The sequence below is a fragment of the Acartia tonsa genome, chromosome 11, assembly GCF_053477335.1.
Source record: "Acartia tonsa isolate MP-2025a chromosome 11, ASM5347733v1, whole genome shotgun sequence".
Taxonomy (NCBI): domain Eukaryota; kingdom Metazoa; phylum Arthropoda; class Copepoda; order Calanoida; family Acartiidae; genus Acartia; species Acartia tonsa.
Window position 1 is genome coordinate 3,402,254 of NC_137270.1, and position 7,554 is coordinate 3,409,807.

The window sequence follows — 7,554 nt, forward strand, 5'->3', positions numbered from 1 at the left end:
TACAAAAAAAATCTACCTATACTAAGAACAACCTGGGCATCCTTTCTGTTAGTTGCATGCAGTGGCCGATTATTTAGAGCTTGTTTTAAACAGCTGTCTCTGGATTTTGGATAATACAATCAAAGTAAGCTTGTAGTGTAAGAATATAATGATATCAAATGAATTGAAATAATTTCAGTATTGAAGTAATACCTTGTGTCAACGCCACTGAAACAGCTCCTTACTATGGTAAACCTAATAATGGATATTATGGTGATGACTTTTCTGATGATGGAGAAGTATCAGTTTGTGATACATTGGGAACTAAAGCTACTGCTAGGTATCATTTTTGTATACACTTATAAGCATTCAAAAAGAAACATTTTAACTGAAACAAAAGTTAGACGATAAACATTTAAAAAAAAAAATAAAGTGATATTCATAATCTAATAAAAAGAAATTCTTTGAGAGGAAGGCGTTTTTATCTGTACAGTACAGATTATCCAAAAAATTGCAGAATGACTGCAGCTTCAACCGCAATATCTTTAAAAATTGGATAGGGTCTGCAGTTTCTGATTGATATTAAGAAACACATAATAAGCTGCAGCTGCCAAACCTTTACTAAATTAATAATGTTGAATGTGTACATTTTAGAGTTTTCTGTAACTTTCAAGTGAAAAATAGCTTTATAGCCAAACATTTATCATACAGGTAACTACATAAAAATATATGATTTTATTTTGCCACTGCACTTGAAGCTTTTTATAGCACAACTCCACGTTCTGTTTGCTGCATGTTTGTGTAGTTTTTAATTTATTTAAATTGTTTATTTCTAGTTTTTTTTTATGTCTCAATTAGATAATAATGATTTATAACATGGAATTGAAAAAAAGGATTTTTTTATGTTATATGTGTTATTGATTAAATCAATGATATCAAAAATTTTGTTGAAAAAAAGATATATTAATTGATTAAATTATTTGACTTTAATTCAAACTTCCCAAATTTGTTTCCAAATATTAATGTGAATATAATTACTGTCATTAATCTTAATGAATATTCGAGGCAGACCAATCTTTTTGATTGATTTTAGATTAGACTTTAATGAGGCTTTATATCATGTTTCCTAAAATAGATTTTGTACAGTTTCATTTATGTTCATTATGAATTTATGCACCTCTTTTACAGTTTCGGGTTTTTAATGTTATTGTCGTTTTTAACTGTAAATAACAGTGGTGGTAAAATTAATATTAATATTTCTGCATTTTAGTAAGAAATAACTTGTCTTTTTAATGTATCTCAATATCTCGTAGTCCCCCTGGTTTTTTTTTGTCAATTTAAGATGCTAATATAGTCCTCAGATATTGGTCAATTCTTGGAAGGGGATGGGGTAAAGTCATAAGGGCGAGTGACGAGAGTCATTGTTATTTATAGAAAAAAAACTATCAGGGTATACGAGAATCAATAACAATATCCACATTTTTATATCTATTGGTTAAAAATTGATTTTCTTTGAATTATTAAAATTATATTTATTTTTCAATTAAAAAAGAATGAAGTGGTTTACTGGTCAAATATCAAAGTCTAGAATAATAAATTATTCAAAAACTAATATCTTTTTATTCTTTCATAAATGTACATTATAAAAGGTAAACTTTTTCAGCATTTCTGGAACAAGAATGTATTTCTTAGAGAGAGAAAAATAAAGCCTCAACATTTGCCATAAAAATTAAATTTAATATGAAAAAAATCTTTTTTTTTATTTCTGTTTTTTTGGGGGTTGGAATTACCCTTTGTATTAAGGTAATACATCTCAGACCCAACTTTTGCATTTATGATGGGTAAATTTGTGAGAAGGGAGTAAAATACTCCTATAAAAGATTTGAACTGTGTTTTGTCTTTAAATTATTAAATATAATTTTTTCCTATTTCATTTTCAAACTCAAGAATAAATGTCCATATTCAAGTTTATTAATGTGTACAGTAGTTTAGTCTTTGATGCATACAAAAACCTTGAAGCACGTCAAGTTTATAGAAATTAAAATTAAAATTACCCAATCCATGTTGTTTACCCCATCCTCTTCCCTCTTGCTGAATGAATTAACAGACCAAAAATTGATGTCCATGTTAGCAACCTGTCATAATATCCACGTATATTCTATATAACCCTATATAACAGGTTTTAAACTATTTATTTGTTGGATCAAACCCTGTGAAAAAAATTTATTATTTCAATATTATTTTTTATTCATCACCAATTCATTTAGCCAATATACACGACATAATTTCTCAAAATCGTGTATATTAATAAGTTTAGAGCAACTTTGACATAGAAATCACTTTTTTACCAAATTGATAAAGTTTGAAAAATAGGTTAACAAAATATGATTCTTTATTCTATTGGATTTCTTTAAAAATACATTCCTTTTTTGAACAATCTATTGAAAGTTAAATTATTAATAGGTTTTGGTATTAAAAAAATAAATGATAAAAACATAGGATAAGTAATATAGATATTTACTCAGAACTAATGGTTATAAATTAAGGATTTTTCTCGTATTCATTCGAATCCGGTGGATAGGAACTGGTTCTCATCCATACGAAAAAAATATGTCTAGCATCGTATAATATCCAGTTTTCTACGAATATTAACCTCGGGGTTAAAAAAACTAGTTTTAATCTTATAACTGTACATTCTATATCCGCGGAAAGCTGTTTATAATATGATGCGAGAAATAACTATTCTCATATTCATTCGAATCTGGTGGATAGAAACCGGTTCTCATCCATACGAAAAAACTTTGTCTAGCATCGTATTATATCCAGTTTTCTACAAATATATAAATGTACATTCATAAGATTAAAACCAGTTTTTTTATCCCTTGCCTTCGGCACCTCGAGGTTAAAAAAACTTGTTTTAATCTTATAATTGTACATTCTATATCCGCGGAAAGCTGTTTATAATACGATGCAAGAAATAACTATCCATAATTTTTTAAAACCATTATATATTAATCAATTTCAGTAAACAATAAGATAGCAAATTATAAAATTAGCGATTTTAGTTTCATTAACAATCACTTTATCCATAGTTTTTCAAAACCTGCAACAAATATCATATAATTATTTTTGGATAGGCCTGAGTCTTATTAATTGGTCAAGAGTATATTCATTTTATATTCCTTGTTGGAATTATAATCAGTAATTCTGTGTCCCTCTTGTCAGCTGCAGGTTTTAGTGCTGCAGTAAATAAATATCCTTAATTTGCAGTAACTTTTTTTGGTAGATGAAATTTGTTAAAAACCTGTACAAAAACATATTTTAGGTGGAAATGTAAAAATTCACAAGATTAGTAAATACTAAGGTCTTATAACTGAAGTGTTGAGCAGGGTTTTCATGGTTATTTGGATAAGTCAATGGATTTTTTTGGCTTTCTTAAAATAAGGGCACTGATTCAAATACGACTTTTCTTATTTTGGCTAATTTTAAAGTCTTTGGAATAATACGCGACACTGGTGTTAAAAAGAGACTATCCAAGGAAAAACACACAACTCAATGGTAGGAATATATTTGGATTAGTCAACCTTCTATGGTTCTTTCTTGTACAAAAGTTTGTTTGAAAGTCTTTGGGCACTGGCGCAGAGAATTTCACTAAATATATTATGATCCTAGCAGACAAAACTAAATTAAAATTACAAAGAGATCTTCAGATAAGTTAAATATAAAATGCTCCTAGTCCTTGTGTGGTCATTATCAAAGGGGAATATCCACGAACTAGAGCACGTGATTCTAAGTATTTTCTTTCACAATATAATAGGTCACCATTAATCATAAATATATTGACGAGAAAATTTAGGTTTCACCATGTTTTTTTTTAGGTATTTTGATTGATTTTGAAAACTTATAGTTATGTGATATATGTGGTAAATCTTTTACTTAAAAACTTGACTTGTACAGGCACATATTTGGACTATGACATGAGTACAGTATAAATGACTTTCAATATGTATTAGTTTATAATATATATGTTTTACTTTTATGTACAATAGTAACATATACTTTTATGAAGCTAATTTTGTTAATAAAATGAATATTTGATGATACATTTGCGAATAGTATGTTGTAAATTAATCCATATTAGCGTTAATTTAAATATACATTTGAGAAATAAATAAAGTACTTTTGACTTTTAAATTTTTTTTTAGCATTTGACAACATGGACAATTAAAGACACCTCGAACTCAACAAAACGTTGATAGAATTTTGACTAAAAATGCTGGACATTTTTTACTTTTCTTCAACTTGAAGTGGTGAAAAATAAATTTTCTCGTCGATATACTTATGATTAATAGTGACCTATTATATTCTGAAAGAAAATACTTAGGATCAATGCTGGATGGTACTTAAAATCACGTGCTCTTGTTCGTGGATAGTCCCCTTTCATCTAACAAATACCTACACATTTTAATATTTATTTTAAATATTACTAAATAGATTAAATTAATAGATAGATTCGGCTATAGCTTTTATTGGCACTTATTAAGTTGAAATCTGGAGTTTGCTTGTTGTACAGACTAAACCCTTACATCTTTATACTATAAGATTATTGGCTTTGCAATTGGGTATCTAAGGGTTTTCTATCAGGAGGGATAGGAAATAGGGCATATAAATAGCTTAAAACCGTCTTAAGACTTTAATTTAGAAATAAGATTGCCTAAATACATCTTGAAACCCATCTCTCTAAAAGTAACTCTCCAGGTTAATTTATAACCAAGATGTTAAAGTGATTATATAGTGAATAAATTATTGATTTTAATTCTGAGTTATTTGATTAGTTTAGCTAAAGCAAAACTATTCTATGATATAACCCGTCCCCGTCTGTCCACCTATGTTTATATCACACCTCTATATTGTTATAGTCAAGTTTTAAGGCAGTTGTGACATTTTACCACATCGCTCCTAAACTATACGTAGCACAGGAATCGTTTTTATATTTCCAAAAAATAGACTTCATAGCGGTTCTAACGATATGCATAACATTTTTCTACTATTAACACAAGCCGCGCAATCTTAATTTTAAAAATAACCGCATTTTTTTTGCACACCCTTTAAATCAGGGTTATAAAATAGCTTGGCTGACTAATGTTGTTTTTTACAGATAAAATGATTGTAATTTTCTTATTGATTTTTTCGACAAAAATCTCCAATATTCATTCTGCTTTTTCAAATATAGGTAACATTAATTAAAAACTTATGTAGAAGATCCATATACAAAATAAAATTTTAAAGTTAAATTATAGTCTTCCTGCCCGTTTGTGATATTCAACAGGCAAAATGTGGCCAAAATACAATCCATCAATCTAAAACAACAAGATTTTTCGTATTTATTTTTAGCTTCAAGAGGTTGTTTGGACTATCATAAAGTTCATAAAGATAACTCGCAAGTTAATACAGTTACTTCTGATATATCAACAAATGAGGAAAGATTTCACATGCAATGTCTTGAATCTTGTAGAGGAAAACATTCAAATAATTATGATGATGACTATCTTGGTGTTAAACCAGTAAGTTTTTCCAACTATTTGAGACACAAGTAAAAAATTCAATACTTTTCAAAAGCACCTAAAAGGCACTCATTTTTGTTACTAGATTTACAAAGAAAGACATAAATGATAATGACAACAATTATACCATAACATATTTATATACAATTATGTAATATTTCAGGATAAAAAGTGCTACTGCATAGAGAATAGAGAAGCCCACAAATGGAAAATTGGTAGTGAATATTGTAGTAGTAAATATGCTGTAAGTTATTTATATTGAAAAGTAAATCTATAAAAAAAAAAAATTTTCAAAATATTTCAAAATATTAGAATGCCCTGTATTTTTCAGTTCCATTATAAAATGTCAGATCTCCAACACTCTTCGAGCTGTGGGCAGCTCTACTTTCAAAATAATATTCTACTACCTGAATACTATAGGTATGTTAAAGTTTTTGGAAGCATATAAACTTTATGCAGATTTAATTAAACTTTTAAAGTATCCAGAATGTTGAAATATGATAATTTTATATTACTTTACTTTGTAGGTTATCTGTAAATGGAGATATAGTACGGTAAAACATATTTTTTTGTATTATAAAATTTAAAGACTTGATAATTCAAAACTATCAATATAATTCCATTATAAAATTCTATACAGATACAAAACTACATACATTTTATGAATTTTTAGAATATTCTTTCTATCAAATATTTAAAAAGTATGAATTATTCTTTTCCTAGAGTTGCATGCAAGTATGGAGAAACTTCATTATTAGGAAGTCAATTAGCCTACAGGTTATGATTATAAATTCCAAGTCATCTCTTTTACTTGGGTGAATGCTTGGCATGCTTTTTTAAGAACATAAAGTACGATTTTGTTAAGAGTTACTTTTTTGTTTTTTAACTATTATAAACAACAATTTTTTACAAAAAAAGCTTTTTTGCTCACAAATTTGCATAGATTTTACACAAAGCATTTTTATTTTAATTTCAGATTATTATAAAATGATAATACTTGTTCACTTTAAATTTGCATAACATAAAAATGTTTGAGTTTCTTACTCTCTTCATGTTCTTCTATTTGCGGAGTTGTTACACTCTAGGTAAGTTTTATTATAAAATTTAAAGTAATAGAATTTTACTTAATATTAATGATTGAAATAATAAAAAAATGTTGTAGTATCTAAAGGATGCCTAGATAGTAACTATGTGGATAGTGAAAAGGTGATAATCTTAAAATCTACAAAATTTAAAAGATTTTTCAACCTTAAACAATTATGAACAAAATACTTCATAAATTTTGATAATGAAATTTATAATTTTTATGAGTTTATATATCTAGAGTGAACATGCATCACAATTGAATGGTGTAGCTACCTATAAGCTTGGATACCATATCCAATGTATTGAGTCATGTAGAGGAAAATATGGAGACAATGACTACCATAAAATAAGAGATGGCTATATTAGTATTGGAGGTTATGTAAGTATCAGAATGTAGATCTTAAAACTTGATTTTATTGAAAGAAATATACAATTGATTGCATGTTATTTTATATGAATGATTTTAATTCAGAGCAATAACTGTTTCTGTATAAAAACAAATCAATATATGGATTATTGGACTTATGATTATTGTGCCTATGGTTATGGATTTAGTGTAAGCAACTATTCCATCTTGCTAATTTACTACTTACCTAAATATGTTCTTTTTGAATGAATGTTAATCTTAATCCTAAACATTAATTTTAATTATACCCTCCTAATCAGGATCACTACTTGAATGCAGACCTTTCCTTATCTTCCAGCTGTGGACAACTTTATTTTCACAATAACATCATATTAAGTGGTACATACAGGTATGGATGATAACTTAAAATATCTTGAATCTGAAAATTACTAACTATATTTTTCCCTGTTTATTTTATACAAAAAGTTTTGTATTGTAGGATCCTTGTTGGTGAAGATACTATTAGGTACAGTATATTTAGAATTTTTAATAGACTTTAACTTTTTTATGATGTTGTAC